The sequence below is a fragment of the Pinus tabuliformis genome, chromosome 1_1 (genome assembly GCF_031772625.1).
Source record: "Pinus tabuliformis cultivar Carrire ecotype Pingquan chromosome 1_1, CPIR1, whole genome shotgun sequence".
NCBI lineage: Eukaryota > Viridiplantae > Streptophyta > Pinopsida > Pinales > Pinaceae > Pinus > Pinus tabuliformis.
In genome coordinates, this window is record NC_142297.1 from 549,540,471 (window position 1) to 549,551,707 (window position 11,237).

Sequence of the window (11,237 nt, forward strand, 5' to 3'; positions counted from 1 at the left end):
CGTGTTTCCTATATATGGATATACAATTAATAATAGTTGTGTTTCTTGTATATGTATATACAATTAATAATCGTCATTGGTATTTGTTCTACTCTAGGACTTCTCATTTGGAAAACTACTTAGAGGTTGCATAAACAAAAAGAGGGTCTAATTTTGTTTACAGATTTATTAATCCATTGAACCGTCCTGTAAGATTCCTTCTCGCCAAATCTCCAGCAATAAGAGTATCATCGTGACATGTTAGCTATAAACAAATGTTACCTTATATGTTCAATAGCAAATCGAAGAAACATGAGGGCCTTGATTCTCCTAGAGAAAAAGAGGGATAGGGAGAATGCAGATATGAACTAAATAAATGCAATAGACAAGTAAACAAGTAAATACTTCAGATGAGGTAGACATTAAAGCTCATAAATGTAGCTACAAATGGCCTCAAATTCTGAACCTCACATGCAATCATTTTGGACTAAGAAAAATAAAGAATCCTTCCCTAAACTTGGTATCCATTCTTGTGCATATTGAGTACACAAACCCTTGTTGATAGCTACTCGGAAGAAGTTACATTTGAGATGTGATTGGAGAGCACCAATCTTTTGAAGTCTTCTTGCAAAGTTCATATTTTCATGGAATCACAACTCTCTATTTTCTATCCTGCCAATTAATGACTATGATGACTGTTAATATCTCAGAAGAACCTAATTCTTTAGTAAGCTTGGAATATTTTTAAAAGAAGCATGCAGTATCATAAAACTTATTTCTTATGTTATATAATACAAATAAATTTAATTATATAGTTGGAAAATGAAAATTAATATTTTTAAAATATGAGTTTAGATAATTGTTTTTAAAAAAAGTTGTTTTAAGTGTTATTTTTGGAGTTGTCTTGATTTCTGTTATTTAAACTATTTTTTTTTTTATATATATATGAATTCAGCACCCTTAAAAAAATCTTGATTTGTATTATTTAAAATCTTGATTTGTGTTATTTAAATTGATTTCTTTTGAGTGCATACATAGATTTAGTTCCTTTTAAAAATCACACAAATTTATTTTATTTAATATATATATATATATATATATATATATATATATATATATGAGAATAAAATCATATCAAATTTCAAATATTTAAATAAAAAAATTATAATACTTGGATAAATAAGGTACTCATTCTTAATATAAATAACTAAACAAAGATAAAATAGCCAATAAATTAAGCAATGGTGGTAATTGTGTGAGTAGTTGAATTTGATCAAGAAAAAAATTAAACATAATGAATAATCTTTCCCAAAACACTTTATAATTAATTATAATTAATTGACATAATTAATCATAATTAATTGACATGAATTTTTTATATATTGTATTATGTAATTTTGACATGAATAATAAAATATTAAAATGTAAATTTGAAAAGATTATTATGTTAAATTATAAATAAATTAATTTAAATTAAAAATAAATAATAAATTTAAAGAAAATTTAATCTAATAGTGACTTCTACAATATTCATTTTGTTAACTTATAGATCAAATCTTCTTTCACCCAAATCCATTAATCCAATAATGGTACAATTTAAAGCAATTTAAAGTAAGAGTGTGATTTTTTTTTTTTTTAATACATTTTAAAATGCATAAATAGATTGAGTACACATTAAACAACTTGACCTCAACTCAGGTTTTTTAAAATTTCTACCAAATTTTGATTAAAAATAAATAGAATGCATAAATAGATTGAGTACACTAAAAAAATGAGTATACATTAAACAACTTCATATGAGGTTTTTTAAAATTTCTACCAATTTTTTATTAAAATACTAGTACAATTTAAAGTAAGAATGTGATTTTTTTGTTTTTTAAAATGCATAAAAAAATGAGTATACATTAAACAACTTCATATGAGGTTTTTTAAAATTTCTACCAATTTTTTATTAAAAATACTAGTACAATTTAAAGTAAGAATGTGATTTTTTTTGTTTTTTTAAAATGCATAAAAAGATTGAGTACACTTAAAAAACCCCAAGGCACTAAAATTTTATTGATTAAACAACTTCAACTTAGGTTTTTAAAAATTTCTACCAAATTTTTATTAAAAATATCCATATTTTTTTATTAAAAATACAAAAAAAAAATATGCGGAAAAAAATCATTTCAGCTATAAATGAAATTACACCTATTATATAATATAATCATTAAAATTAGTAAATTTTATTTTCATCGAGATGGGAAACCTTCCTATCTTAAAAGATGTTATCTTATAATGTCATTGCTGGAAGATGATCCTATGGAATTCATAACTTGAAACGTTGAATAATTCATAAGCGAGGTCATCTTCTTCAGCAACCGCAAGCACCGTGTTGACCTGCATTTCCAGAGCTCAACAGCTGAGTACTAATAATATAACCTAATCAAGATTATTTCTATCTGCAAAGCAAGTAACGTCAAAATGGCTGTTTTCGCATTGCCCAACTACGAAGTACCAACAATTCAACCTAATCTGGATTATTTCTGTTCTACAAATGAAGAAGTAATATCAGGAGGACATTTTGCGCACCTAATCTGGATTATTTCTGTTCCACAAATGAAGAAGTAATATATGGAGGACATTTTGCGCATTGCACAAGCACCGATAAGGTGATAACAGTGCATTAGTTTGGCAACTGCATCTCCCTGTACGTGTGTAATTGGTACACGATTTCCTGTCTAAACAAATTTAAGAATTTAATCAAGATGTAAATATAATGCATGTGAAGAGATATATAACATTTCCTTTTTTGAGGAGACGAAACTTAAAAGTTTGTTGTTGTTGTTTTTTTTCTCTAAATAAGAAAAGCTCACATGCTCAAGCAAGATTGCTACAGAATTTATTGACAAATGAACCTTGATTCTATGCAAACCCATCCCATCAATTAAAAAAAGCGGTTAATTATTCAAACAAGAATGGAAGATGCAGATGGCCAGGCTCTTCCATTATTTGGATGTCAAAATCGCTTGTTACTGAACGATAATTACAGAAGACGATAATTACAGAAGTTACTGCTTGGCAAATGGATAAACACTTCAAATTTGCTTCCTCTGAAATAAGCTGGTATTAAGCACCAATTGCAATATGTTATGGAAAAGTGGTATAGTTGTCAAAGCATTATGTTCTGTATTACAGAATTATATGCAATAAACACATTTTGTTTTGAAAGAACATATTATCAATTATCCATATTTTTGCAAATTTTAGCAAATGACATGAAATTGAGCAAAGAATCTATTTTTTAACAATTTACGGCTGTTTGTTTGAAAATATACATGGATCAAAATTTCTTACTTAATGATTGTTTGTTTGAAAAAATTACATGGATCAATTGTATTGGTCTATTAAGTTATGGATAACGTGTTAGTAAGAATTTTGTTTAACAATCCAATTATGAACAGAATATAAAGACTATACCTGAAGGTTCTTTGCAGTGTTACATACTATGATTGGCATTTAAAAGTTTATAAGGTTCTTTGCAGTGTTACATACTATGATTGGCATTTAAAAGTTTATAAGGTTCTTTGCAGTGTTACATACTATGATTGGCATTTAAAAGTTTATATTCCCAGGTATGAAAGACAACTCAGGGTAATGAAGCTACATGATGGGAATAAACATTTGGGTAATCTCTGAAATACAACCCAACAAATAAATGAATGAAATATTAAAATTGCAGATGCATATACAATACTTTGATATAAGTTTATTTGACCAACGAAAACCAAATAAATATACTTTAGCTTTAATTGTGTTAATACAACTTCCTTGACCGGATCCTCTCAAAAATAGGACGGTTTTACCCACAAATTTCTTCTTTAAACTGATCGCGGTATATGGACTGGTCTGTAAAACTTTTTAGTTTTTATTTATTTGGGAGAAAAAGTATACATATTAATACCCTGTATCACCTATTCGTTAGTTCGACACAGCATTCGTTAGTTCGACACAGCAACGTGTGCGTTATTATACACATGATTTGCTTAGTTTGTAGCACAAAGATCGAACCGAAATTTTCAAAAAGCTGCGCCTTAATCCTAACTCTGGCGAACACAATGGAGTGTCATTTTGTTCAAATGCAAGCAATTTTGAATATCTTCATACCTTGGGGCGCTCCATGGTTATGGGGCGGAACTTCCGAGTAAAACTGTCTGCCAAGAGAACGGCCTGTAATGGCACCACGACTTCATCATCGGCCACCTCTGCAACCTTCGAACCCCTTTTCTGCGCCATTCTTCTTCCTTCACCTTCTCTTCTGTTTTTCCTTTAGCTTCTCCTTCTGCTACTGCTGGTGGTTGTGGTGAATTGAAATCATTACCCAAACCCCTCATGCTCTGCTACAGCAGTGCATCAGACACCAAAACACCGAATTAAAAGTCCTTGCTTCCAACTTCAGGGGCCGTCTCTTCTGAATTAGAAAAAGTCCTTGCTTCCAACTTCAGGGGCCGTCTCTTCTGAATTAGAAGACTTTTCCATTGAATGTTTTTGCGGGCTGCCTTCTTGACACAGAATTCGCTATCTGAAAGCAAACCGAACCATATTAAAAAAATATGTGTGAGGAACCAAAGCCACTGTAAATCCTAAAAAGAAACTGAATGGTGCTTCCAGAGACGTCGGAGTCGGACTGGTGCTTCCAGAGACTTGCCGACGTGTTTGTCTCTGAGAGACCCTTCTATGCGTTTTAATGCAATCCAATCGTGCACCATAAGTTTTATGTTCAGTGCCATAAACTCCACGAAACATTCGAACGGACTCTCCTGGAACCACGGTTAGAAGGTGCGCACAGATGTCAAGTGGAGAGTGTTTTGGTGGCTTAAAAACTGTGAACAGATGTCAGATGCACATTAAAAATTAGACGGTCGCACTGATTTAAAAGAAGGCTTATTTCCCTGCTGTATGCCCGCCCGATGTCGACGCCAGGTGTCATCCTCAGAATGAAAGGGACGACGAAAAGTCTCTTTCAAAGGAAAAGAAAAGCCTATCGGCCTAAAAACAAAACAAACTTTCAAAATCAAACTTCAAACAAAGAGCCTTATTAATAAATAATGGAGTCAAGACTATATTAATAAATAAAAGTATAACTTATCAAAAACAATGCCATAAATAAAAATATTCAAATAATGTACAATAAATCAATTTCAGACTCAAAATAATAAATAAAAAAATCAATAAATAAGGTCAATCATAAAATAAGGGGTGCAAACTTTATAGAAAATCCAATGAATTAATAAAATAAACAAGGTCTAACCTAAAATACAAGTTTAGAGGAATTAGGAAAGATCAAGATGATAAAATACTCTCGGAGTTAAGGATGCCGAGATGAGAAAACTTAATTAATAAAAATGAACTAGGAAAAATCAAGATGATAAAATACTCTTGGAGTTAAGGATGCGAAGATGAGAAAACTTAATTAATAAAAAAAGCAGAGAAACTTAATAACAAAAACTATATAAACAAATAAGAAACAGACACAGAAAAAAGGAATTGTTTAAATTTTTTATTAAATACTTGAGAATAGACCCAATTTCTTATAATATTCCAACCATATCTCTTTTCAAATTATTGGGTCTCTTTTCTATTTCTAGGGCCTACCTAAATTTTCGATGATGGAAACCACTAATTCTAGCAATGACCTGGGCATAGTCAATGCACATGTGATGGTTAGATTTATCTGCATGTTCTACCAAAGCAAAGGAGTGGGTCCTAACATGTTTGATGTTAGCTGAGCGCTCACGAATCCTTTGATTAATTGAGCAACTGGTCTCACCTTTGTAAGGAGACCCACCAGAGCAAGGGATAACGTAAACACCTTTCATATTTTTAGGGTCCACCCGGTCTTTGACGGATTTTAGAGAACTCCAAATAGTATTTAGAGACATAAAGATTGAACGAACCTTATCATTCCTTAAAAAAAGCCTAAAATTTGAAGAAACATTATCCCTCCCTAAGATCTTTGCAAAAAATCGAGTTTCTTTTAATAACTTAAATTATACTAAATTTCTATTTCTATTTAAATTATTTATTTAATAAAAATGAATATTTTATTTTTTTAATATATATTTTTGATATTTTATGAAATAAATAATAAATATATTAATGGAAGTTGCCTCTACTTTAAAGTATAATGATAAAAATTCCAATTTTATTAGAAAAAAAACTCTAATAAATAAATAAATTATGTTGTGGAGAGGGTGATAGAGCATTTTGTTAAGGCACTCCGTAGTGTAAAGATTATTGGTTCAAAACTTCCTAGAAAAAATTCATGCCATGCTAAAGCTTGATGTGTTCTAATCTTGACATGCTAAAGCTTATGCGTGTGATCCTCAAAAAGTTATTGGTTCAAAACTCCCCAAGGAAAATTCTTGCCATGCTAAAGCTTGATGTGTTCTAAGGTAGATATGATCCTCAAATAATTTTAACTACTATAAATTAAACTTAATAATTATCTTATAAATCATATTTCCTTAAAAAAATTATATTGATAAGAAATTAATTATATTAAAAATGAAAAAAAAAAACTAAATCATTTTAAAAATTAAAATAGTATATATAATTTTGAAAATGTTTAAAATTTTGAATAGTAAAGAAATTATAAATTAATTACCATTATATTATATAATAAATATTTTTATTTTTTATTTTTAATTTTATTATAATTTTGAAATTAAATTATTATAATTTTTGTTATTATTATCTTAAATAATTAAATATTTTAATTTATATAAAAATAATTACATTAAATTTTAACAATTTTATATATATTTTTAAAATGTGTAACCACTCTATCCATATTTATCCAAAATTATCTTTTAAATATGTGTGTTCATATAAATGTAAACTTTACAAATGAATGTAAAAGTCTTACAGGTGACACGCCAACTCTTTAAAGAGATCTGTCAAGATCCTCAAACAAATTCAAAGCCAGTTAAAATTCCTTATAAAAAGTTCTGTAAACAAAAGTCTATGGCGACGGTAAATAAAAGGGGGAAACGAAATTCACACGAAATGAAATGATATGATATTTTAAGGTTTATTAGATAAGTTTATGAGATTATTATTTTTAGATAAGTTTATGAGATGATTATTTTTAATTTTTTGTAATTCAAATTGATGATTAGTTGATTTCAACTTTTCAACAATCTCTTTGCTAAAAAAACAATGCATGCCAAAAAACTGAGGTTAACATATTTTCATAACTTTCTTTGATGACTTTAAATACATTACATTCCAAAATAAAATATTTTTCCAATTCCCACCAATAATAAAATAATCTATACCTAGTAACATTATCCACCAAATTTGTTAAATCGCCACGCCACCAAACTCGTCGATCAGTATCCGAGCTGCAGTGCGTCACTCGCTCAGATTGTTCTTAACGCCTTTCGAGGCACCGATTCTGGAGGGAGGCTTCTCGCCAGATGACGTCGAATCAGTTGCCAGACAGCCGTCGAAAAGTGGAAAAGTGAGGAAGATGACGTGGAAAAGTGGTGTTTCAAAACCGGATTACCGGTATTTTTTGGACGACCGGTATTTTTTGGACGACAGTTTTTAAATAAAGGCGATTCCTATTTGTTATCTTATAGGAATTTTAATGCGGCCTGACATGGGACCGCATTAAGGCGATATAACACGTTGTTGTTTTTATTTTCTCTCTCATCAGCTAGGGGCGTGTTGTATCGCCTTAATGTGGCCCCATGTCAGGCCGCATTAAAATTCCTATAGGGTAAAAAATAGGAATTACCTTAAATAAAGGCTCTCCGCTTAATTATTATTAGAATTGTGATAATCAAGGTATGTTATTACCTGTGTTGTTTAAAATTTTTGTGGGGTATTAAGTTACTTAATGATAAGAAATTTAATAAATATAAGTAAATAAATTATATTATATTTTAAAACATAATGATGAAATTCATAATTTAAATTATAGTTTATTTAGTTGTATTTAATGTTGTTATATATTAAATATTAATAATTTAATTTTGAAGTTACAGTGAAGTTTGACATTAAAATAAGTTTTTTTTTTTTTTTAAGCAATTTTAAAGTTTATAGAGACGTATAGATTCTAATTTTTTCATTTTAACCTGTAATTTGTCTTTAAGAAAGAAGTTTATATTTTATTATATATTTAATTTTATAATTTTCAAAATTATAATTTTTTAATAAATTAGTAAATAAATAATATTATAATTTAAAAGTTAATGAAAAAGTTTATAATTTAAAGTATAGTTAAGTTGGTTATTTTTAATGTTGTTAGAGTGCCTTGCATACAAGCACATTAGATCTCAATTTCACAACCTTTGTTACAATACTGACCTTTCTAGCCTTTTACAATGCCAAAATTATAGTGAACTCGGGAGGCTTCTCTCCAAGCTTTTTGAGCATCAGAATAACATCTTAAATCAAAATAAATAATTTGTCTTTTTAGGTCCGATAGATCATTATTTGGTCTCGGTAACAACCATCATCATCATCATATTGATTATTAATAATTTAATTTTAAAGTTATAGTTAAGTTTGATATTAAAAAGAGATTTGTTTTTGTGTAGTAAATTGTAATTTTATTGTTAAAATTTATTCAGATGTATAGATTTTAATTTTTTTTCATTTGAACTTGTAACCTTTTAGAAAGAAGCTTATATTTCATTATATACTTAATTTTATAATTTTAAAAATCATTTCTTCCAAATAATTATTAAATTTGAATAATATAAATTTTATTTTTAATAATTTTAAAATTCACAATTAATCTTAAAATCATTGTTATTCTTTTCTTTTTTTTAATGGAGATTCATCATTTAACGATAATAAATAGATTTCAGGACCATTCTACCTTGAATACTAGCAAATATTAGGTTGGTGGTTTAACTCATCTTTGACTCCTTACCATAGTAGATAGATTTCATGACCACTCCACCTTGAATACTAGCAATTATTAGGTTGGTGGTTTGACTCCTTAGACAAAATCTTATGTGTTGCTCACATCGTTATATTACAATGAACTGGGTTTGTGGTTTGAAAAGTTATTTTCGTGGAGAAAGCGGCCCACATGATATTCTGGGCCAGGGGTGGTATTTCCACTATCATAATGGACAACATAAACTAGTGCATAGGATTTTTTTGGTACATCTCAATGATGGGCATTATTTGATGTGGTGAGTTGGACTATATATTTACATCGAAGCAATTCTTTAAGGGGAAGTTTTTCTAAAGGTCTTCGTCGTTTGTCTATATCTCATAAAAACATGTCATGTGCTCACTTGCACAAGTTATACGCATGTCATTTGGCTATAAAAACATCATTGTCTTGTGGAGAACGTAATGTTCTATATACTCGTTGAATAAATGGAAGAAAACCTCATAATTGCCAAGGGATTGACGCGCCTTTGGCTGTGAAAATTCGATCTAGTTTCAGTTTGGTAGGAAATTGTCTTGTAGAGGAGAAGGTAATGTTCTATATACTCGTTGAATAAATGGAAGACTAACCTCATAACTGCCAAGTGATTGATGCGACTTTGGCTGTGAAAATTCGATCTAGTTTCAATTTGGTAGGAAATTGTCTTGTAGAGGAGAAGGTAATGTTCTATATACATGTTGAATAAATGGAAGACAACCTTATATTTTCCAAGGGATTGACGCGACTTTGGCTGTGAAAATAAGATCTAGTTTCAATTTGGTATGAAATTGTCTTGTAGAGGAGAAGGTAATGTTCTATATACTCGTTGAATAAATGGAATACAACCTCATAATTGCCAAGGCATTGACGTGGCTTTGGCTGTGAAAATTCGATCTAGTTTTAGTTTGGGATTCCTACCATCCTTTGGGATTCTTACCATTCTCTTACTTCTATGTGTGTGTGTGTGTGCGCTTGATATTTTAGTTTATTACCAGGATTTAAAAGAACATAGGAATCATTTGGAACAATTTTATTAAAAAGTTTACGAGCATTGGTTAGTATTATTTGAAATGCAAATCCAAATTGCTAGTATAAAAAGTGAAGTTTTATGATTTTATGTTAAGAAAGGATAAATTTAACTTCAACATGTTTTGTCGAAGTTAAAATATTTTCTTAGTGTCATTTTTAATGAAATCAATCATAAAGATTTCTTGGCTCCCTCAATTATATCAAAAAATAAATGTTGCAACAAATATTGAAGAAAAACCTAGTAGAATGGACTTCCAAAATGATAGAGATAATTATAAATATCAAGTCCAAACTTGATAGTCTTCTTGTATTATCAGTCACTATAGCTAAAGGCTATTATATACTTGAAATTGATGTGTCAAATCTATGTTGGGGAGGATTCCTCATAAAAAATATTAGAGAGGTTAAAAAAATTTCAAGATGTAGCAAATTCGAACTAACATAGTTAAATTACCCCTCTAGTCACAAGCAAATTAAATTCATTGTAAAGAAAGATTTGAACCATATGCTTGATATACTTAATCATGCAAAAATAATTAGAAAAAGGACAAATATACATTTATCAAGTGGAAACTTTATTCAGATGGATTTGGTTTAAATTTCAGTATAAGTTTGGGAAAGAAAATTGTTTCATGTAACTATTGACTTGAGAAGGAAACCAAAAGACTTTTAAATATTTTGTTATGGTTTGTAACCATGTAAAGTATAAAAGAAGCTTGTAGATAGTGTTGGATACACATCTTTGTAGAGTGTATCCCTTGGTCATGTGATTTGTCCAAGAAATGGGATAGGTAGTATCACGAGGGATTCAATGACGAAGCAATACCATACCACACGAGTTCATATTGGGGGTATATATTGAGCAAAAAATGACATAATATATCGAGCTTATAATATGGGGTAAAGAGTTTTTATATTGGTAGGTATAAAAAACGAGTTCAAAGTTAATGAAAACTATAAAGGGGTATAAAAAATTGTTAATTAAAAAATGGATACTTACAATATCTAGTGAAAATAAGGGTTTTTTACTTTGGGAAGGTCTATTGGGTTCCTATTGATAGGGGGTTAAATAATGTGATTTTTAATGGTTTTTTCCAATATGTAGTCAAATTAAGGGTATTGTTTACCATGTCACAAATGCATGTGATATGTCAGAGATTCATTGAGTGAAACCATATGGGTATTATATATTTTGTTATAATATTATATATTTGGTTGTAGTGTGTAAACTTTTAAAATATATGTAAAGTTTAGTGTTTGATTACGGATTCAATTTTTTTTAATGTCATTT

General features: G+C 29.2%; 1 long non-coding RNA gene across 1 annotated transcript; it reads right to left on the reverse strand.

The window, feature by feature from the left end:
* Nucleotides 1-2,557: 2,557 nt before the first annotated feature.
* Nucleotides 2,558-4,718, reverse strand: LOC149214297 (uncharacterized). The gene is made up of 2 exons (XR_016250384.1): nucleotides 4,129-4,718; nucleotides 2,558-2,698 (listed from the first exon to the last, which is right to left on the reverse strand). It is a non-coding gene; the product is annotated as an uncharacterized LOC149214297 (long non-coding RNA).
* Nucleotides 4,719-11,237: the final 6,519 nt, after the last annotated feature.